Genomic DNA, 24,509 nt, shown 5'->3' with positions numbered 1-24,509 from the left:
TTAGCCCAGGCCTGTTGGTCCCATGTGGCACCCTGATCTGCTGCTCTTCTTCCTCCCCCTGACATTACCTCTATCTCCACTTCCTTTAAGAAGCTTTCCATGTCTTTCTCCCTATTTGAATTTGATGTCTCCCATTCCTTTGAGTCCTCATTATGGGTGCAGATTATGAAGTTTTTTGGCGTTTAGTCTCTTGCTTCCTTTCTCTTACCTGACTTTAAGTTCTTTAGTGCAGAATTCTTCCCTTCTCTTTTCTGGTTCTTGGAAACACGGAGTATGGTTCTTTACACATACGGGTAACTATTTATATTCATGATGAAAAATAAAAACATTCTCATTCTTCTCTGTCTTCTTTCCATCACCTTAATATTTCTCTGTAAGTTGTTGATGTTTGTTGTTATGCCATAGATTCTCATCTGGCTTAACTTGTTTTTCTAGAGCAACCTTTTAAATTATCAGATCTTTAAATTATCTGGTTCACTACTATCGTCTCTTACCTACACCGATAAATACCACTGACTGAATTATGCTGGTAAAAAAATAAACTTAAAGAATTTGAAAAATACATAAAGTGAGCTGACATTTCATTGTTACTTCCTAGTGGATTGTAACTTGGAAATGATCCTGAAGTGTGGTGCTTCAAAAATTAAATTTTATCTGAAATTCTGTAGTATTGGTTGCTGAGTCATAGGTTTGACAGTTGCTCTCATAGAATTTAATAATAGTGAGGGAGTAAAAATACTGCAATAGGTGAGAGCCTGGTTTTGCTGGCCACACTGCCTTGGTTGAATGCTACCTTCCATATGTTATTATCTTGTGGGCAGTTGACCTATAGTGCTGTAGTTTTGTTTTTTTTTTTCATTGAGTCTAACATTTTTTTAAAGGTTTATTTATTTATGCATACAAGAGCTGGGGCATAGGTCAGAGGTGTAAGGGGTAGGGGTAGTGGTGGGAGGATCACCAGAGACATAGTGGGGAACAGAACAGGCAGATGTATTGAATACATTGCTGAGGCGGGTGAGACAGGAGAGGTCTGCTGCACTATGCGGGTCACCCTCTGGCTGGGGATTGAACTCGTGCTGCAGCGGCTGTGGGTAGTTTCATAGTGCCGTGACACAACCCCTTGGGCCACCAGAGAGGCCCCTGAATCTAACATCCTTTAAAAATAGAATTTGAGGGCCCTCCCTGGTGGTGCAGCAGGTTAAACCACAGCAGTGAGTAGCTAAAACCACTTAAGCATGCGTTTGATCCCCCCTGGAGGTGACCCACATGGTGTGGCAGACCTCTCCTGACCTGCCCCTCAGCAGTGTACTTCGTCAGTCAGCCTATTCTGCTCCCCACCCTGTCTCAGGTGAACCCTCTCACTGCCCCTGCATCTCTGGCCTGTACCCCAGTTCTATATGTGTAAATAAATAAATCTTATTTGGGGATACTTCTTTACTTTTCTATGTATGTGTTCGTACTGTAGTTTTCTCTTGAAAAATGTAGATAGTAACCATGGTGGTGTGAGAATGAAACAAAATATGGAATGGTCTAGTGTATTGTTTGGCATTAGGAAGTATTTTATAAAATGTCACCATTATTATTTAGTGCATATCAAAATATACAGATGTCAGAAAATAGGAGACTGATATTTTCTGAGTTGGTTAAAATTTGATATATAGGAAGTCTCAGGCCAAAGGTAAATCAAATCCCAGCTTGGATCTGTTGTAAGCTTTCACTCTGGGATCAGTAGCCACTGTAGAATGCCATTGTTCTGTTAGTTGGAAATCTTTTTGATTTTTGAATCTGGACTTCCTCTACTTGTGGAAGAAGTTCTTAGTATCTATACCTCACTTTCTTCATCTCTAAATTGGGGTAATGATGGAGAATTGTGAAAACCAGATGAGTCAGTACGTTAAGTGCTTATAGAATAGTGCTTGGCGCATAGTCAGTGTTCAAGAAATGTCACTGAATATAATTACTGTCATTTATTCAGCTTTTACCGCCTGCCAGGGACCATGCTAGACTTGTAGGTGTTATTTTGTTCTCACAGCAACCATTCAGGATAAATATTATTATCAGGAGACCTAGAGAGGTAGAACTTTCCCAGGATTATATGCAGGATGTGGCAGTTTTAAGTGGCAGAGGTTTAACTGAACCCATTGCTTTTTTCACAGATGTGTTCTACTGTGTGTCCCTGTGGGGGGTATATTTTGGGTCCCGAGAGAGGACCGTACAATAGTTAGAGTGTAGTGCATATTGGGGGCGGAATCTCCTGTGAAGCCCCTGGGAATGGGCAGGTTAGTGCCCCCAGCGGAGGTGGAAGGACTGTGAAGCCATTACCTGCAAAGTGTGTGACCCCTTGGCCCACCAGGGAGACCCCCTCTTTTTTCTTTTTAAACTGCCTCAGGATGTATAAAATGCTCTCCTTTTCCCATGGATTGCAATAGTAGATAGTAAGTCTTTAAAAGTTGCTTTCTGTGTTTTATTAGAAACAATTTTTTTTTTCTAAATATTAAAGGTTTGTAATATAATGGTTTAATGGTTCACATTTTAGAGGCTTATGGAAAGATTTTACCATTTTGGGAGTACTCCTTATCTTTGTAGTTGGAACAAAATAAATGTCAACCATATCTATTTTTCTAAACTTTTTTTTGTTTAATGTGTGGTTAGTTAGCACTTAACAGTTTTTTTTTTTTTTTAGATTTTATTTACGCATACAGAATTGGGGTACAGGTTAGAGGTGCAGGTACAGGGGCGATGAAAGAATTCACTAGAGACTGAGTGGGGAGCAGAACAGACTAAGTACACTGCTGAGGGGAGCAGTAGGCAAGACAGAAGAGGTCTGCTGTGGCATGTGGGTCACCTCTGGGGCCAGGGATCAAACTTGCACTGAAGCTTCACGGTGCTGCACATCAACTCTCTGCCACCAGGGATAGACTTAGAGTTTTTTGATTGAAAATCTCTTTTATAAGCATTTCTGATGTTTAGTCCTTCATTTCAGGCAGATAGAACAATACAGATGCCCCAAAGGGTGATGATTTACGTATTTAATTGGTTATAAATCATGCCTATTGGGAGTTAGGTTTAGAGGATTAGATTTTTGTGAATGATGTTAAACGGGCATTGAATTTATAGATTTTTTTTTTTCTTTGAGAAATTGGAACCACGAACACTTTTCTTAGTGTCATGTATTTAGAGTAACTTATAAATTATATATTTTTTTCCTTTATCTTCTCAGGCTTTTCTTCAGCTTATTAAATATGAAATTATTCATTTGTGAATTTCTAAGTAAAATTTGTTAACATTGATAATATTAATAAAATTATATATGCTTGTATGTAGTTTAGGCATAAGCTAGTTAAATTGCTGTGTCTTCTGCAGGTTAATTCAACACAAAGTAAGACTTTGTGCTGTCATTGGAAAAACTCTTAAGGGGATTTTGTTATGGGCATTTTTATTAGAAAAGTGTCCTTAGGGTCCTCCCTGGTGGTGCAGCGGGTTAAAGCGCAGCACTCTGAATCTTTCCACAGCCATTGCAGCACGAGTTCTATCCCTGGCCAGGGAGGTGACCCACATGGCATGGCGCAGACTTCCCCTGATCTGCCCGGTGCTCCCCTCAGCAGTGTACTTCCATGTTACTGCAAAAGGCATGTGTTTATCTTGTTAAAGAAACTTATAATAATTGAGTTTTCAACCTTGATATTGCTGTGGTTTACTGGCATAGTATTTTTATGACCTCTGTGTGTGTGTGTGTGACTTAGTATGTACAATAGGCATTTCTGCCAGAGATTTGGGGTGGGGAAGGGCAGGGCGGTATTGTGTGAGAGGATTCACCAGAGACAGAGTGGGGAGCAGATCAATGAAGTACACTGCCGAGGGGAGCAGGGGTGGGACAGGAGAGGCCTGCTGGCCATGTGGGTCAGCTCCCTGGCCAGGGATCGAATTCATGTATTGAACTCATGAAGCAGTTTGATAGTGTGGAGACTTTAACTCTTTCCCCCCCTGCACTACCAAGGAGGCCCCCATCCTAACCATTTTTAAATGTCTAGTTCAGTGGCATTAAGTAATTTCACACTGTTCAATATGCACCACCAGTGTCCAGGATTGTTTTCATCTTGTAAAAACAGAAGCTCCTTACCCATTAACAATACTCTCTTATCTCTAGGCCCCGGCAAACACCAGTCCACTTTCTGTCTGTGAATTTGAGTATGTTACATACTTGATGAGTGGGGATCATACTGATTTTTTCTTTTGTGACTGGCTTATTTACTTAGCCTAATGTATTCAGGCAGGTGCCTTAGCATATACTTGAATTTCCTTCCTTTTTGAAGGCAGGATTATATTTTGTTGTATGAAAATACCATACTTACTTACTCATCTATCATTAGACACTTGGGTTGCTTCCACTCTTGGCAGCTCTGAATAATGCTTCTATGACCGTGGATATACAAAATGGTGGTGGTTTTGAAGTGCAATGTTTTTTAATTTTGATAAAGTTCAATTTCTTTTGTTGGTTGTGTTTTTGGTATCATGACTGAGAAGCCATTGCCTTGTTCAAGGTAACAAAGATTTATGCTGACTTTTTTCTAAGATTTTACTAGCAGTCTTACTTAGTATTTGGTATATGGTGTGAGGTCACATTCATATTGTTTGGAATGGTGGTTTTCAACTTACGCTGTACTTGTAAGGTCTGCTTTGGTTATGCTCTCAAGTTGGAACATTAAAAACATTTGGCAGGAAACCCTGTCTACTGCCATTCCAACCTCCAGTAGGATCCACTAAGTTGCCCACCATGGCACGACACGATTGAGAAGTCTGGAGCAAAGATGTATGCAATGATTGTTTTTTGTCATATTCATTTTTCTTATTCATTATAATGACTTCAGGCTTTTAGTCGTCTATCCCACACCACTAAATTTTGGTAGGCATAAAATTCCAGGCACCTATCTGGGTAGGCCTCTTTGTGAGTGGGAATTCACACCTGCATGTGAGGAATTGCTCCTTCTGATCTCCTTCTGAACCACATTCCAGCACAGTTGTACCCCTGAGGGAATTTTGGTATTATACCTCAAGGCAACCACCCTGCAATTTAAGAAATTTAAAGATTTAAGCAGAGAAAATGACAGAATGGTATTGCAAAGCATCTAAACCTTAACTACAGTCAAGGGGAAAATAGATAATTTTAGGCCCTTTCTTATTAGACCAATCATTAAAAAACAAGTTTTTCCTGTTTTTTTCCAGTTTTGACAAATGTTTGCTCTTCAATAGGAAGGAATAAGAAGCAAAAACAGCCCAGACTATTTTGAAGGATTCCCCCCCCGACTTTTATGTACCTAAAACTATATGCAGATTTTCTATAAAATCTGAGATTTGCAGGTTTCAGTTCCCCTTGCTGTTTAAATTTTAAGGTTCTTAGATTCCAGAGCAAAATGCCTAGCATTTTGACAGATCTCAGGTTCCTGGTTTAGCTAATTACATTTTGAACCTCCTTCCCTTATATTTTTAGAGATAGAAAATTCTTTTTAAAGTGGTGAGCATTAGTAAGATAAAAATACTAAATGTGATGGACTTACATGCTGAACACGAGAAAAGCGTAAGTCCCATTACTTTTTCTTTCTGGAACCTTTCTGACCACTGAGTCCTATATTCCTTCTAGGTCCTCTGGTTAGACTGATTTACACTCTCTTCGTTAAGTCTCATTTAATGATCCTATATTCTATCATCAACTTATTTTTACAGGCTCCTTCCTCCCAAGGACCATGTGTACCCATGTGCCTGGAAGGGAAACTGGTATCTTCCCAGGTTTTAGTCAAAGCCCACCATTGTCTGAAGGGAGGGCCATCGATGGGTAGAACACATCCGCGTCAGCCACTTGTATATCCCCAATTGTGAATGAAATTATAGGCAGTTCAGAACCAACTATTTCTTGCACTTAATTCTGAACTTCAAGAATTATGGTCTAATCATTGTAATGGAATACCCTATTGAATTCAAATATTGAACTCTTACAATGTATAAGGCTGGCATTTAAAGATGAGGCTGTATTGTGTCAGGAGATGACACCATTTAACCTCACCAGATGAGGAAGTGGACTTCTGATCAAGCACTTGGCTTGATAGAAGTGGAAGAATCTAGAAGGGGTGAATCCACATTCTACCAAGTAGTTATGGCATGAACAAAAAGAGTAGAAGAGGAGCTCTGGTAACACTGAGTTCTTCAGGATTGTGGGAGGGACAGGTTAAGAGTATAGAAAAGAGACAAAAAGTTCATATAACTATAAGATGTATAGAGATAAGTTGTGACAGATAACATGAAGACTGAAACACTCAAAGAACTTTTGTTTCTAAGAAACTTCTCTATTGTGGTATAATTGATACACAAATTGTAATAAGTCAAAGTGTAAAATTTGGTAAGTTTTGACATGTGAAACATAACCATTATCAAGATAATGAACAAATCCATTATATTATCAGTATATAATAATCTGTGAGACATTTCCTTGTATTCCCTTGAAAGCGCTTTTTATTTATTTAAAAAATATTTGTTTATCCATACAAGAACTGGGGTATTGGCCAGAGGTGTGGGAGTTGAGAAGATTCACCAGAGACTAAGTAGGGAACAGAACAGGCCAATTGACTGAACTACACTGCTGAGGGGACAGAAGAGGTCTGCCACATGCGTGGGTCACCTCCCTGGCCCAGGTTCAAAATTATTCGTCAATGCAGCACTTTTTTTTTTAAAAAAAAAGATTTATTTATTTGTTCATATAGAACTGGGGTACGGGCCAGAGATGCGAAGGGTGAGAGGATTCACCAAAGACAGACAGGGGAGCAGAACAGGCAGATAGACGAAGTACACTGCTGAGGGGAGCAGCGGGCGGGTCAGGAGAGGTCTGCCACGCCATGTGGATCTCCTCTGGGGCAGGCGGGGATGGAACTCATGTGGAAGTGCCTTTAGCTTCTTAGTGCTGTCACCACAAGGGAGGGCCAATTCAGCACTTTTATTCCATGTTTCAATTTTGTCATTTTTCTCTGGCATGTGATCCAATCCATGGTCACACAGTGTATTTAAATGTCACCTTTCTTTAATCTCCTTTGATTCAAATAGTCTTTATCTTTCATGTCAATTTGAAAGAATACAAAATTTAACAGCATCAAAAGATTTTCAGCAGGTGGGTGAATATGATCCAGCTGGGCTTGGGGAAGATGAACAGGTATGGTATGGGTGCAGGTGGTGGGAGACAGAGACTTAGATGGTTGGAGGTTATTGGCAAAATAGCTTGGCTATGGGTAGGACTGGAGAAAAATGAAGTGATTAATGGGTACTAATGTACATTATCTGGAAAATTAAAGAAATAAAGAGGAGGAAGGATTAAAGAAAAACTGGGAAAGGGCAGTTTCATGTCTTCAGGTTGTATATAGAACATTTCATAAACCCTACTGGATCCCATGATACCCCTGCTGGTAACTATTTAGAGAAAGGAGGTAAAATTTTAGGAGCTTTGTATTCTAGGGATTCAAGTTCTTGGGCAGAATTTGTTTTATTTAGCTTCAGGTAAGTTCATGTACTGGTGTCTGCACGTGAACCCAGTCATTTTCCCCCAACAGAGAGCACAGAGAGCTTCACCTTGAGAACAGGTCTGAAGGGCAGATATTGCTGTTGTTCACAACTTTGTTACATAGCCTAGTTTTTTCTGTGGGTGACTAAATTCTTGCACTGAGTGTAAAGTTACTTTTTAATCTTTTATATTGTAGAGTAAAGAAAAAAACATGTGAATCTGAAACTGACACAATTTATAACCCTTGAGACACAAATCTTTTGCTGATAGCGAGGAGATTACGTTAGATTTTTTTCAATCTTTTAACATATTAATCAATTATGAAACCATCATAAAGGAGGAATATTAGTGATCTTAGTTCTGTTGTCAAGAAATTTGGGAATATTGAATCCTTTAAAGTTTTAAGAATGGCATTGAATAGTGGGATTATTTTAAAGATATATCTTACTAGAATGTCTAGGATCCTTGAATTATTCTGTCTACTGTAAGTACCATAGAGCAGGTATTTTCTAAAATAGTTTTGGGTTTTAAAATAGATAATAAAACAAAAAAGGCTTCTAGTGCCAGCATCTATAAAGGAGGGATGGTTATCTGTACAGATTCAGATGGTAATAGGAAAGTTGTCTCTGTAATATATTTCTCACCAGCTACATTTCTCTTTAATTTGTACCCAAAATATTTTGAAGTGGCAGTTGCCTTACACAGAGTTGCAACAAGTTCTTAAAACCTCTTTCTCCCTTGTAGAAAAATACACTCTTTAATTAATCCTAACAGTGATATTAAATATTATAAAAAGCTCTGTTTTATAGAAAATTTATTGAGGCATAATGCTAGGCTTTTTGATACTTTATTTTTAAAAAGACTTATTTATTTATGCAAACAGAACTGGGGTACAGGCCGGGGTAGGGGGAAGAAGAATGAATTCACCAGAGACAGAATGGGGAGCAGAACAGGCGGATGTACTGAAATGCACTGCTGAGGGGAGCAACGGGCAGGTCAGGAGAGGTCTGCCAGCCATGTGGGTCAGCTCCCTGGGCAGGGATCTAACTTGTGCTTTAGTGGTTGCCTCAATAGGGCTGTGCTTTAACTGGTTGGGGCCACCAGGGAGGGTCCCTTTTTGTTACTTTAAAGTAGCATTTGAAATCATGTTTTATAATTGGTTGACAAAGCTTTAGAACATGCAGCAAGTCTTCATGCTGAAACTGATATGCTTAATTTTCTACCTAGTGGATCACCAGAAACACTCTTACTGTATAAATAAAAAAACTATAATTCTCAGAAAGATGGTTATTTCTGTTATTGAGACAATCTCGTTGAAAGTTGTAATCATGTTCCTTTTTATGTTTACAAAAAAGATCGTAGGTTGGCTAAATAAGTAATTCCATGTACCTTCAAAATTTCTAAAATTCCAGGTGGACTTGATATATTTTAAAAGTATTAAACTCATCTGCGGTGTCCCTTGCCATTATCTGACTGACCACTGTTTAATTTGTGATGAGATGGTTACTCTGGCCATATAACTCCAGCTCCCTTCTTTAGTCAGAGTACGGTTCTCATAATAAAGTATGTATCAACACTAGAATTTCTTCAGTGGGCAAAATCTGGTAAGTGGTTATTTGGGTGTTTTTCTTTTTTGGCACAATTTTTAGATGTTTAAGAGAAAGCATTATCACAGGTTCTGGTTAATATTAAGTTTTTCTAAAACTCTAGTAACACAGTATTTCAGATGAATTTAGGAACTTCATGCATGCTATTTTTTTGCAGCAGTGTTAGTGCTAAAAACTTTTGATCACACTACTTACCTGTGTTTTATTAGTCAGGCTATGATAGTTCCTAGGTATGTAAAATTTTAGAATTGAGACTAGGTCATTCTCTTTCAGTATCTCCTGTAGAGTGTCACCTACCTCCTGTTTATTTCCAGACATGAATTGTTCTCCATTTTCTTTTTTTTTTTTAGATATATTTTTTTTTTATTAAAAAGTTTATTTTTACATCATTTTGCACATTTTCTCCATTTTCTTTTAAGGCACATATTTTATCAGTGCTCTTTTTTTTTTAAAGTTTATTTTTACATCATTTTGCACATTTTTTTTTTCATCTCAATTGTAATCCCCACGGGTTTCCCATCACCCCTGTGCCACCACCATAGTCCCGTGCATTTCCCTCCCTCCCCCCCGCCCCCCCGTTTTTGGTCCCATTCCCCACTCCACCCCCACAGAATGTCTCTGGTCTATGGTTGTTCATTATTTTTGTTATTTTCTCGCCTGGTCCATTATACTCCTGCTATGAGTGAAACCATCCAGTATTTTTCTTTCTCTTTCTGGCTTATCTCACTCAGCATGATCTTTTCCAGCTCCATCCAAGTTGTTGCAAAAGACATGTGTTTCTCTTTTTTTGGTTGCTGAGTAATATTCCGTTGTATATATGTACCACATCTTTCTAATCCAGTCATCTACTTTTGGGCATTTGGGCTGCTTCCATGTTTTTCCAATTGTAAATAAAGCAGCAATAAACATGGGGGTACAAGTATCTTTTTCAATCAGTGTTTTTGTGTCTTTTGGGTAGATACCTAGGAGTGGGATTGCTGGGTCATAGGGAAGCTCCATGTTTAGCAGTTTGAGGAACCTCCAAACAGTTTTCCATAGTGGTTGTACTAGTTTGCATTCCCACCAGCAATGCAGGAGAGTTCCTTTTTCTCCACATCCTCGCCAACATTTGTTGTTGCTAGTTGTTTGAAGATGTGCCATTCTCTATCAGTGCTCTTTTTTAAAAAAAATTTATTTATGCATACAGAACTGGGGTACAAGCCAGAGGTATAGGGGTGTAGGGGTGGTGAGAGGATTCACCAGAGACAGAGTGGGGAGCAAAACAGGCAGATGGACGAAGTACACTGCTGTTGGGAGCCGCGGGCGGGTCAGAAGAGGTCTGCGCCATGTGGATCACCTCCAGGGCGGGGATCTAACTCATGCTGTAGTGCTTTAGCTTTTTAGTGCTGTGCTTTAACCTGCTGCACCATGAGGTAGGGCTGTCTTAAATGAAATGTAGAATGTTACATTAAAAATGTCAAGCTCATTAAGTAGAAGAAATTGTGCAAATCTTGTATAATGTATATAAATTAATGTGTTACTTCATCAAATAGCTTTTAATGAGTCCCAAGCATATAAAGACAACCACCAGTGTTTTAAGGAGTGGGAAGACCCCCCATTTAAAAAAAAAAAAATCATTACATCACCCGTTTCTTTTTTTTTTTTAGAATTTTTTTCTTTTAAAGATATATTTATTTATGCATACAGAATGGGATACAGGCCAGAGGTGCGGTGAGAGGATTCACCAGACACAGAACAGGGAGCACACCAAGTACACTGCTGAGGGGAGCAGTGTGAGAGACAGGAGAGCTTTGTTGTGCCATCTGGATCACCTTTGGGGATGGATGGAACTCGCACTGAAGCTGTTGGGGATGGATGGAACTCGCACTGAAGCTGTTGTGGCCCATACAGTGAAATAAGTCAAAAAGTGCTGTGACCAACCCCGCTGCACCACTAGGAGGGCCTTGCTTTTTATACAGTGTGTGGTTTCCCTGGGAAATTCCCACCACCAGTTCACCTGTGCACCATCTCCGTAGTGCCTTGTGCTCTTCCCACTCCTGACCTGGCCCTTCTCCTTCCACCTACCTTAAAGGATGTCTCTGGTCTATAGTTAGCTGCTGATGATTTTGATTTGTACTTTATTATAGTTGCTTCCCCCCCCCCCCATCTCTTATTTGGCTCCTCTATGTTCCTCCTATAAGTGAGACCATTCGATATTTTTCTTTTTGACTTATTTCACTAAGACCCCCATTTTTAAATTGCTTTCTACTCCTGGAATGCCAGTAAAGCCTAAGTTATAGAAAAACTAATGAGTTAGCTACCTTTTATTCAGTATTCACTTTGTGCTAGATGGTAAAGTCATATCTAAATTTGATTTTTGTTCTACCCATATAAAGCAGATAATGCTGCCTTTCCTCTTACTTGAAATAGAAAGTAAAGTTTAATGGTTACAGATTATATATGTAATAAAAAAGACCACCTGTAATGAAATTTAGGCTTTTAGTTTTAACAGTTGTACTGTTCTGGGTTTTGTAACCCTGTCTACAGTAAAACGAGTCACTCTTCTGTCTGCCTTCATCTTTCAGTTTAGAAAAACTTAACCACTAAAAACTCTATATTCCATGAAATGTAGTTCTTGAGAGTTTGGAAATTAGGAGTATTTTATTATGAGTTGGTACTTAAACATGTACACTTAAAGTTCTAAATTTGAACTGCTCTGAAAGGAGTATCGAGAAATGCAGATGATGTAATTGTGACAGTAGTGTCACATGTTGGTTTTTATTTTGCCCATGAAAGAAGAAGGCTAAAACAGTTCTTCAGTTGGTTACAAAATGTGTGTGCAGTTCAGGTGTCTTCATTTCTTGTTCATAATAATCTTAGGCTAACACTCAGAGCTTTCCATTCTCTCTAGAGAATTTCACAACTAATGTATCTCATCTGTTGTGCCCATATATAACATAGAATATCCATGCCTTAATTCTTTTTAAAACTTTTTTTTAAAGGTTTGCTTATGCATACAGCCCTAGAGTACAGGACAGAGTTGCAGGGTGGTGAGAGGATTCACCAGAGACAGAGTGTGGAGAACAGGCAGATTGACATGGTACACTGCTGAGGGGAGCAGTGGGTGAGACAGGAGAGGTCTGCTGTGGCGTGTGGGTCACCTCCCTGGCCAGGGATCGAACAAGTCATGCTGAAGCGGCTGCAGCTAGCTCTGTAGTGTTGTGCCATAACCTGTTGTACCATCAGGGAGGGGCCCCCCATGCTTTAATTCTTTAGGAAATGCTGAAGTTAAAAATCACAGTTTGTTTTTTGCTGTCATTTTAATTAACTAATTAATTAAAGAGCTAGGGTACAGGCCAGAGGGGTGTGTGTGTGTGTGTGTGTGTGTGTGTGTGTGTGTGATTTCACCAGACAGAATGGGGAACAGAACAGGTAGATCTACTGAAATGCACTGTTGAGGGGAGCAGTGGGTGAAACAGGAGAAGTCTGCTAAGCCATGTGGATCAGCTCCTGACTGTGAATTGAACTAGTGCTGCAGTGGCTGCTGGATAGCTTCATAGTGATGAGACTTAGCCCCTTGTGCCACCAGGTACAGGTGGCCCTGCTGTCATTTTAGTTACTGTTCAGCATTGTTACTTTGAATCTCCCCCCCGACCCCCCAGACAGCTCTCCGTTTGTCTATAATTTTTCATATGGTGCCTTTATCCACACTTGATATGATACTCTTCGTCCCCTTTACCTTGGAGAGAAGGTGTGCTGCCTCTGAGACTTGTGTCTTAATTGGCTGGGACTGACTTGTCCACTGACCTTTGAATATTAGGGCCTTGTAGTCTTGTTTTGCCTTTACTGTCAGAAGAATATGTTATGTGTCACACTTCTCTTTTTTTAGTGATTAACATTTTTCATTGTTGTTTACCTTTCTAATTTCCTTATTCATTAGGAATAGAGTATTTCCTAAAATACTCTTTCTCTTCCTGTTGTTCCATTTGGATTCCATGCAGAATTAATGCTTCTGTGTAATGTATAAGAAGTTTGTTCAGTTACTTCTATTAAATGACCTGGATTCAGCAAGGGAGATGGTGGAGGGGCACATACATGTTGTATGTTAGGGTGGGGTTACATACAGAAGGGCTTTGACTTCAAAAAAGAACACCTGCAAAATTCAGAATTTGTTACATTTCAATACAGGTTAATTATGCTTGACTGGAGATTAGTTGCAGCTTTCTGTCCATTTCTCCCCCTTAGCCCTAGTATCCCTATCTAGACTATGAAGTAGTCACTTTATAAATCTTTTAATTCCTTAGATCTCCTTCAAGTCTTATGATTTTTTTTGTGCTGCTTCTCCCGTCCACCCTAACTCACTCATCAGCTCTGTTAGCACAGAAACAAGATTGTGTTGCTCACTCCTCTACTCCACCCCCAACCCCCACCTGGCTTCTAACATTGACCTCTTACACACTCACATTCCTCATCATAGCCTTTTTGTGCTACCAAAAGACTCCCTATTATGAAATGCCTTTTCTGCTTTTCTCCCTTGTGATTTTAGTGTTTGACTTTTGTCTTTTCTTGTGTGCATTGCGACTTCTGAAATTTCTTTTATCCAACCTCTGCATTGGACCTAGATTGTTTCATTCTCAAGAATCATTTGTTCTTTGGAACTTTGTTGAGACATGACATCTGTTTTGGTGGACGTCTTTTTACTAGCTTTCTATCTCTTTCCTTTATATTTAACATTAGTCCCTTTGTAGAGCTCTTTGACTTTTTTTTGTGTGTCTGGTATTCTTGTCTCTGTATTCTGCTAACGACACCTGTGTTCCATTTAAGTAAATATTCCAAATAACTACTGCTCGCCCTTGTTCGAGGCCATGTAATTTTCTTCTGGTTGCTGGCTCTATCTCCTGATTGACCCTCTGCTTCTTTCCGTTGCTTCCTTTCAACTTCTTCCCAGCAGAGCCAGGGTGATTCTCTGCTCAGAACCTTTTCCCATCTTGTACAGCTCCCTTGGTGCAAAAGCTGAGGTTCCTCCATTAGCTACAAGACTGTAACTCGATAACCCAGTCATTTCTTCAACTTTGTTTCCCTCCCTAGTCACTTTGACCTCTTTGTAGATCAGGCAACCTCCTGCTTCTGGACCTTGGTACCATCTTTTGCCTCTGTTGGGAGCAATCGTCTCCTGGTATCTGAATGGCTGGCTTCATACTCAGATGACAGTGTGCCTTTCTTTGACTACTCTGTTGATAAACAGTCTCCTCTGTCCCCAGTATTTGTGATTCCTGTCTGCTTTGTATGAATAAATAAATAAAATAAATCTTAAAAAAATAGTTTATATATGTGTGTGTGTTATACAAATACACAAATGTGAATATAAGAGGTTTCTTTCAAAAAGAGAAAGCTGACCTTATAGTTTCTGTGGCCAAGAAATGTTAACAGTCCCAGGAACAGTATTTCTGTGTATTTTTTAAGCCATTATTAAGACAACTCTATTACTGGTGTATCAATTGATTTAGAAATTTAAATGGTAACCTTATAAAGAACTGATACACAAATTCTGTTTCACATTTATTTCCTTATACTCCTTCCATCAGCAACACAGAGTCAAAGAACTAAATTTTAATAGCCATGGTTTCAAGAAACCTGCCAGATAATCTCAAGGATTTGAACCTTGGGGATCCTGGGTTAAAGGAACACCTAATACCCTTTAGCTCAGCCAGGAGAATCACCAGCTCAATGACACAAGGCAAAGGCAAAAGTATCCTCTTAAGGGAGGGCATTGTGCCTTCTCTGGGAACTCTGTCAGGGATGACTAGAAGTAGACAGAAACAGTGAAAAGATCAATGGTCTGTCATCTCTCTCTTCCTTGGGTACACAGAATATGGCACTTAAGTTATGTGCAATTTGCAATCGGCCTCTTCCCTTCACAGACCATTTTCCCATTGCCAATCTAAATTAATTTTTATTTTCAGCTTAGCATTAAAAAAAAGTTACCACACTTAAGGGACTTACTTAAGTTTGCTACCTGAATCACATTAAAGTCTAGAACTTCAAAACTGCGATTTCCACAGCAACAGCAACTCGCTCCAACCAGCAGTTGAGTATTACTGTGCATGGCAGCCTTTCTGGTTTAAGACATTGATGTGTGTGGGCAGTGTGGCCAAGTCACAGGCACTGAGAGTTTGAATTTCCCGACTCTCACTTGGTTGAGCTGAAGCATAACCATCTACATGTAAAGCAAGTCCCCAAAGAGGAAGCACATTCAGGTCACTTGAACAAACACAAGTGTAAGTCATACCAAAACTATCTGACTAGCTGCCTGGCCTTTTCAGCTCTACAGTCTTGTTAGAAACCCACACCAGGACTTTAGGACCGCTGTCACAAGATTTTAAAGTTGGCCTCTCTTGGCTGGCATCATCAAATGGTCCTTTTCCTAAGAGTCTATGAAGAACTTTAGCAGGCAAGGGAGAAAATAAGTTAAGTTCCTCCACAAAGAGGAATAAAACTAGCATCCAACACAACATTTGAAGTATTGGCAGTCACTTTTCTCTACTATAAAACATAGTGGTTTCCAAAGGTATTTTCCACCAGTTTTAGTTCCTGATTTCAGTGACCACTCTGTTTCAGGAAAAAGAACAAAATTCAACAGAGACGAATGTTGGAAAAGTCCCAGAGAACTAACTTGGCACCAATGATTATGTGCAAGTTCACCCAGTCATGCCAGGATGCTTCTAAAAGCCAAACTGTTTGCTGCATGCTTGGTCTCCACTGTCCTCCTCTCCTCCTGGGGTTGCAGATGGTAGTCAGATACAACACTTAATATGTGCTGACCATGAGCTAAGTTCACTAGAGGAATCCAAGAGCAGTCACTATATGACCATCTACTTCAAAGCATCATCCTGCAATACTATTGTACTATATCTAACTCATCTGAAATGCTCTCCTGAAAGCAGTGTAGGTGACTCAAGGTCAGTAAATTGTAAAACACTCCACCTCTTTTTATGAATAAGAAAACTAGGAGGGGTTGGGGGAAATCTTGTAGAAGGATTTTGTTGCTGAAGACTATGCAAAAGACTTTTGGGGATGCAGACCATGGAAGACACAGGCCCTGTGCCCCATGAAGGAAAAAAAAGGGAATATCCCTTTGATCTGGTGGCCAACCTTCCAACAACCTTAGCCTTTCAGACAACATTTAGACTGAACAAACATGAACCAGAAAGCCAGTGCAGAAAGAAAATGATGAAAACAGGTTGCTCTTTTATAGACAGAAATTTTCCCAAACCCCAATAATGCAGCCCTGTTGGATTAAACTTTGCATAAAATATGGCCAGTTATCTAACATACTCCATTATACAGCTTCTCTAGAGAACTTCATCCCTTCTTAACTTTATTAATGATTATTTTTAAGTGTCTAGGAGACCAATCAATTCCCATATGAGAAGAGTATTTCAATGACTCCAAAGGGCATTATGGAGGTGGCAGTGGAAAAGTGGATGTTCCCAACAATCACACCAGTCACTCCAGACACTCCAGTAAGACTGAAAGTATACATGAACTCAGGTGTAATGCATTCATTTACCAATTGCTAAGCACTTACCTAAGTTCAAAGCAACAAACTGAAAGAAAATGCTTGGCCATGCCCTAAAGGGAAGGCAGAAAGCAGAATATCCATCAGGTGGCAGATCTCTCAGTGAAGAAAAATAACACAGAACTGGGGTACAGGCCAGAGATGCGGAGGGTGAGAGGATTCACCAGAGACAGAGCAGGGAGCAGAACAGGCAGATAGACGAAGTACACTGCAGAGGGGAGCAACGGGCGGGTCAGGAGAGGTCTGCCACGCCATGTGGTTGCCGGGGCAGGCGGGAATCGAACTCATGCAGAAGTGGCTTAAGCTTCTTAGTGCTTTGCTTTAACCCGCTGCGCCACCAGGGAGGGCCTATAAACTGTTTTTTAATAATTGTTTTACTTAAGGCCAAAAACCTGAGGTGTCATTGTTAACACTTAATTTTTACTCATTACACCCAGTTTTCCTTCCATAAAAGGTATTTTCTCTTTTATTTGAGTGTCTATGATATACAATGTGCCTGATGAGCTGTCCCATTTGAGCATTAAGAGAACCCAAAGGGGTGGTGGTGAAGCTCAGCTTTGTTGGTGAGATTTGAGGTCTCTGTTGAAAGAGTTAATTAGTGGAATCTAGAGAACAGGAACTTTCAAGTTCGGTGTTTTTTATTCTATTCCTCTAAGAGCCCACTGACCTTGATTTTGGTAATTACTGTGAAAATGCAAAGCAAAACCTAGCTCCCTGGTCGTAGGATTTTTTTTAAAGACTGTTAGAACATTACTGTTTATCGGGAGATGGAGATATAACAGGGCATGTGGGAAAATTTTGCCTTTTAAATCTCATTCATACTTGAAAACAAAAATAAAACTGAAATGCAACTTTTGTTTGCCTTGTGTACTTTTCCCATTCCCCCATTCATACTTAGTGGCACAAGAAGTAAGAAGGGAATTGGACAGATAAGTGTGTAGGAATTCTTAGCAGGTTTTCCTACCTTTTTAGCTCTGTTTTTTGTTCTTTCCTTTTTAAAAGCTTTTATTTATTTATGCATACAGAAATGGGGTGCAGGCAGGAGGTGTAGGGATGGTGAGAGGACTCACCAGAAACAGAGTAGGGAGCAGAACAGCCAGATAAACCAAGTACACTGCTGAGGGGAGCACATGCAAGACAGGAGAGGTCTGCTGGCCATGTGGGTCGCTGGGATTGAACTCGCACTCAGGTGGCCACAGCTTGGCTTAGCTTCACAGTACAGCGCTTCAACCCGTACCTCTATTTCAAGGAGAGAGTTTGGCATTACAACATAACACATAAAGTTCTTTTGTCTTGAAGGTAATATTTGGAGACCCTTCTGTAAAATTCTAAATTCATTTGGCCATATCCTGAAATATATATACATTGTGCATACTTAATACTAGCTACTGGTGATGATGTCTTTTTTTTTTTTTTTCTTTTTAAGTGTACCAAACCCACTCTAGCTCAGTTTTGGGTAACAAACAATATTACATTATGAAGTAATATAAACAGGGGTCTCAGAACCAAACACCTGAGATCATATATAGAATGTAATGAAATAGAAGGACAGAACAGACGCATTGTTCCCAGAATTTACTGCTCACTCATTTCATGGGTGGATAGAGTAGGTTTTGTAGTTGATATGCAATATAGTTATCATTGAAGAAATATTTATTTTGGGGGGAAGATTTCACATTTCCTGTAATTTTTAATTGAAAAGTGCAGCAGCAAAGATTTTGGATTTGTTTATATGAATACAGTTTTATAGACCCTGGTAACTTTCATAAATGGAGGTGAAAAATCTAGGCTGTCTAAACAACATTATCACGTGAGCGACAGTTTAAATAAGTGTCACTTTAGACAAAGTTGAATGCATTTAATTGGCTGTCTTGGCCTACCAGGGCATTTGTTGGTCAAAAGCATGATTTCTAAATGTTTATGTTATTTTTTCTTGTTGTTTGTGAGGTATTGTTCTTATAGTTTATGTTGAAAATATTTCTTTTAGATTGTAGTATAGAACTTTTTAAATAAAATTAAAAATGGCAAGATGGAATGGCTTATTTTTATATTTTCCTGTAAAAACAGCCTCAGTCAAGTGAGCCACAATGAGCAGTGATGTATTTCCTCCATCAGGATGGAAAATAAGCCATTTATTATTTCAGGTCTGACTCACAGTGAACCTGCTGACACTGGGATCTTTTAAAATCATAATCATAAGGAACAGGTTAGGGCAGAACCTTGGACGCTGGGCCTAGGATTACCTGCTTATTACTGTGTTTTACAACTTGGATGCTTTAGGTTTTCTGGCACAAGGTCCTAAACCTAACACACTAAACACCCCCTTGTTGTACCATTATTGCGTGCTGGTTTTAGATGGTGCCAAATAGACAGATGCCTCCTCATAATTACCATTTTTTAATTTCATTGTTTTATACACACACACAGAAAACACCACACACTCAAACACACGTGTATAGTAGTTATCTATAGTTATCACAGCCCTTTCCTCCAGGATGCTTGTTTCTCTACTCACTAAAAGAATTATGGACATCTTTGGTTATTAATAAGGATTGGACAGCGAGAGAAGTGGTACATGGATGCAGCACATGGTTGCACAGAAAACCAGATAGGGAATACAGTTATCAGAATTGTCATGTGGCAGTAGATGTATGTTCTTCTTTATTAATGCTTTAAAATAATTGACATTAGTGTTGAAACACCATAATTTTGAAGTAATTACTCATCCATCATAACTAAAATTTTGACAGCAGTCATGTGACGAGACCAGGTTTCTATTGGTGCCAGAGTTGTAGGTGCTGCTATTACTGTGTTGCACTGTTTTCATAATCAAAAGAAATGCTATATTTCAATAAGAGGTTAATTAAAAAAAAGTGTTTCCACCTTATTTAAGTTTACTAAATTCATTGAGTTCAATTCATAGGCTTTAGGGTGAGAGCCCTTATTTCTGAGGGGTTTTGTTTTTCCCTGAAGAATATCTGTAGACATCAGTGTGAACATATGCAAGTCCACTTTTCCTTGGAGATGGTGCCATTCCACTGGTGTCTATTCAAAAAGCAGAGGATTGCTTAATTTTTGTTTCTTGGTCAAATTATCAATAGTTTAAAATGGACAAATTAACATTCATTTTACTAAAAAGATCAGCACCTTTGAGGTATCAAAAGAGATAACCTTCAAACCTGTACTTTCTGTGGTATTGCATCAGTACACTCACATGTACGCTAGATACACATGCACAATTCTGTACATGCTCCAGGCCTGTAATACTATATATGCTGATATATATAGGGTAATTACATCCTTTCAAAAAGAAATGTTTCCTTTTCATTTAATTAAGACAAGAATGAAGAAAGGAAATAAATTTAACCTTGTCATGGCCAAGAATGAAGAAAGGAAATAAATTTAACCTTGTCATGGCAAGCAGAGGGAAAAAAGCAGTTTGATATTCTACCCTTCTGATGACTTTATTGCATAATGTGTTTTGTCATCCCAGGGGAGCATTATTCAAGTCTGCTGAACTTCAGAAATTACAAGTGATAATGATAATTAATTAAATTGGAGTAATTTTAATAACATTGAGCTAGGTACTAGGGTGAAACAATGTTTAAATTAAAGGACATTTACTTGTGTGTGATTGTTTTAATTTTACCCTGATTTGGAAGTGCTTTTGAAAAACCAGTGTATATTAACATTTATTCTGTCTGAGGATTTGAAAAGTATGCTTTAGTATCTGCACTGAGAGATACCTGTACCCTCTTCCCACTTATCTGTAGGTTCCATCATATGAGCTGAAAATTATGCTTAATAAATTTACTGTGATCGTGACAAATTTCATTGCTTTGAAGAGAGAGGAGGCATTTGATGAGGTAATACTGAAAGGAAAAGTTTTTCTCCCCCTTATATAGTATCTACCTGAAGACTCAGTAAAGCACGTGGAGATGGCACTTTAATTTAGATATGCATTCTGTTTTGAAGAGAATTCATAAAAGATGGCCTTGAGATATTAGCAGAGTAGAAGTAAAAGAGAATAAGATTATTGTTATTTTAACAGTGAGCTAATGCTCTGAAGGGATATATCCAAGGTGACATAAGCAGAAGTGGGCTTTTTTTAAAAAAATATATATAATAGCTTATTTTTACATCATTTTGTGCATTTTTTCATCTCAGTTGTAATCTCCGTGGGCTTCCATCACCAGAAGTGGGCATTTTTGACTTGTATCAATCAGCTCTTGCTGCTTAATAAGCAACCTAAAAAAATGTTAGTGGTATACACTTCTACTACTCATTTATTTTTTGCTGACATGTATGAAGTTGCTTATCACTCTGTTTCTGACTTTGAGATTCAGGCTGAAAGGTAAATAACTATGTGGGGTAAGTTCTTCTGAGGACCATGCCTTATGTACAGGAGGGCCAATCTAAAATGCACACATATTTTTTTAAGTTTTGGCCAGTACCAGGTTTGCTAGCATCCTATTAGCCAAAATTAAGTCATCAGACCTGAAGTGAAGGAGTAGGGAAGTTTACTTCATCCACTAGAAGGTCATGGAAATAACTACATGGAAACAATTAGAACTCATAGATCTATTTTCCACAAATGCTAAAAATGTTAGCAACTGAAGGAAGCATTTGGTTATGAGATTATATGGTGCTACCTTATTGCCTTAGACTTATGTCATTTCCTGTGCCCCAAGAAATCCAAGATCAGCTTTTCCTATGACTGTGGACCAAAAATTTACCATACCACAGGGGATGAAATCTTGGGCAAGGTGCAAGAGAAAGGGAAAGAGAATGGAACTGAGACTTAGACGGATTTTAAATTTGGCACATTATAACTTCTTAGACGACCCCAGGCAATTAATATAATTTGTCTTTGCCTTGGGTCACTTGTTCTGTAAAATAGTGGTCTTGTGCCTACCCTTTCGCTGTGGTTTCTTCTAATGGAGATTTCATTCCCTCTCCATGAGTGCAAATTTCATTTATTAGCACCTCCAGTTTATCCTTATGTTGCCAAGTATTGGCAAGGTATCAAAGAGACATGCCCCAGGGCAATAGATGACTTAAGTAGCCAAAGAAAGTAAAATAGTGCATGAGAATAAAAGCATTGAATATATAGGAACTTATCTGTACTGTGTGCTGTATTAGTGTGGAATAATAACTACGCAATACTATATTTGTGGTTATGGAATTTCCTTGTAGACGCCAAGCTCCTTGACAATGCCTTTTTTCCCTTCTTTCTGTCCTCACCTACCTAACATAGTAGAGCTCATCACATTTGGAAACAACAAATGAAATAAGCCTCAAATGGGATTTTTTTTTAAAGATTAATTTATTCATACAGAACTGGGGTACAGGCCAGAGGTGCAAGGGCAGTGAGAGGCTTCAGCAGAGACTGAGTGGGGAGCAGAACAGGCAGATTGACAAGTACACTGCTGAGGGGAGCAGTAGGCGAGACAGGAGATGTTTGTTGCACCATGTGGGTCACCGCTGAGGTGGGGATTGAAATCACATGGAAGTGGCACAGCTTTCCTGTGGTGCGCTTTAATCCATTGCACCACAAGTAGGCCCTCAAATGGGAAATTTGAGGGTTGAGTTTAAAAGTGTCTCCAAGAGAATGGGAATTTTCTGGTCCTCATCCTTAGTGAGTACAGGATGGCTGGCTGCTTGCCTCTGGGCATTTGGGTTGTAATAGAATTCTAAGGATTGCAGCATTATTGTATATGTCCTGTATGCTCTGTCTCTGGCACTTTGCTAGGAAACCTAGTCATTGTCGTCTTCACAGAGCTGCAGCTTTTTATGCCTCTGTTGGGCAGGCTTGGAAAAAGTATGCAGGGATCACAGTGACCTTTGGTTATGATGGATAGGGAGAGGCACCTCACTCAGAAGAAATAAAGGAATGTCTGGGAACCATGAAATGACAAAATGTATTTTAGGAACTTGAATTCAAAGTCTGAAGGGAGAGGCAGGGTGAGGCAAGTCATCAGACCTGAGAGCCTTCCCTAAACTTGATTTTACTTGATGAAGAAACTACCAAGGTTTTTTTTATACATATAAATAATATAGTGGCTTATTTTTACATCATTTTGTGCCTTTTTCCATCTCATTTGTAATCCCCGTGGGCTTCCCATCACCAAATCACCCATGTGCTTTCACCATAGTCCAATGCATTTCCCTCCCCCCACTGTTTTTGATCTCATTCCCCACTCCACCCCCATAAAATGTCTCTGGTATGTAGCTGTTCTGTATTATTATTATATTCTCACCTACTACCAAGGGTTTTTAAGCAGTCAGGGATGTGGTCAGATGTGTTGTTTTTGAAAGTGAGAAATGAAGGATAGCAGTGAAGTTGAATGGGTGGAGATGTAGGATCTCAGGTGGCAGTTTGACTTGAGGAAGATGGAGGGACAGGGGGACACCTGGCAGGTAGATTCTCGATATCCACACCTATAGGCTTTTCTGGTTCCTATTGGCACACTGATTCCCCCTCTCCCATTCTCCCAAAGTAGAGAACATGAGTGCAATCTTCTAAAATTTTCTTTTCAGAAGCTGGTGGAAATTGGTGAACTGCTTCTGAAATGTTACAAGTGCTTGAAATAGTCTGTTTTAGGCCAGATAACTTCAGGTTACAGGATATGTGTGGTATGAAGGGTGCTGTGACCTCAGTTTGGGAAATTTTCAACTTGGTATGTTTGATACTATGTCTTGATCACCGTAATGTAATAGATGCTATTTTGTCCTCAGTTTGTTGGTATTACTTTATCTTGCTATCTAATATTTAGAAAAACGTTTTTAGAGTATTATGGTAAAGGAGAACATGCCTTTCATCAAATTCTACTCCATTGTTGTGTTAGAATACTTTTTTAAATCCCAGATTTGTTGATATTTTTAACAGATTGTACCAAAATTTATTTTAATAAATCTTCCAGATTGTTGATATTTTTATTATTGCTCATCCCATGTATATCTTCTGGATTATTAGGTTCATACTTTACTGGCTTTAGACACTTGTCAGATGATATTAAGCAGCATCTCTTGGTGGCTAGTGTTGGCAGCATTATTGCTCTAATTGCGGCATCCTTCCACATGCTAGTTGGTTGTTTTGCTAGCTCTGGAACTCCATTGATGACCAATGGAATTGTTCCTTCCCTTTGAGTAGCTGATAATGACACAGACTTTGCATTAACTAACTACTGGTCAGGGCTTATAGCTACTGATGCTTTAGTATTAAGGGCTTGTAAGTAGAGAGAATATAAATAGGACTTTCAGGGACTAGAAGGCTACATAGGGGTGGGAGCACCAGGGAAAATATTGCCTACACTTATGAAAGGGGCTGGTATATAGGTTAAAGTTTGACCAGGGGAGCCTGTAGGGCTGGGTAGGGAGGTGATTCAGAGTGGATAGGAGCATCCCTGAACTCAAAGGGGTGGTGTATATGAAAGGGTGCGTGTCTTAAGAGAATTGAGAAGTGCAGCATAGCTGGAGATGGGTTACTATAGATAATACTGGAAAATTGGAAGCCTTTTCCTATCACTTGCATTTGAAAGTAGGGAGTTACTGAGAAGGGAATTTGTTATATGTACATTGCTGACTTTAATATTGTTATTGAATTTAAAAAAAAGATTATACATAAAGAACTGGGGTACAGGCCAGAGGTGCAGGGGGGAAGAGGATTCACCAGAGACAGAGTAGGGAGCAGAACAGGCAGATTGACCAAAATACACTGCTGAGGAAAGCAGAGGGCAGGTCAGGAAAGGTCTCCCACACCATGTGGGTCACTTCCCTTTCTGGAGATCAAACTCCTGCTGCA

At 39.2% G+C, this 24,509-nt stretch overlaps 1 protein-coding gene across 1 annotated transcript in view; it reads left to right on the top strand.

The window, feature by feature from the left end:
• The window catches only part of FOXO1 (forkhead box O1), an 89,307-nt gene that overhangs the window by 19,261 nt on the left and 45,537 nt on the right, over positions 1 to 24,509 (top strand). The window lies entirely within an intron of this gene.

Source organism: Condylura cristata, unplaced genomic scaffold (assembly GCF_000260355.1).
Source record: "Condylura cristata isolate star-nosed mole 26May11 unplaced genomic scaffold, ConCri1.0 scaffold00010, whole genome shotgun sequence".
NCBI classification, from domain to species: Eukaryota; Metazoa; Chordata; class Mammalia; order Eulipotyphla; family Talpidae; genus Condylura; species Condylura cristata.
The sequence above is the reverse complement of the archived record's forward strand: the minus strand, read 5'-3'. Positions and strand labels throughout refer to the sequence as shown.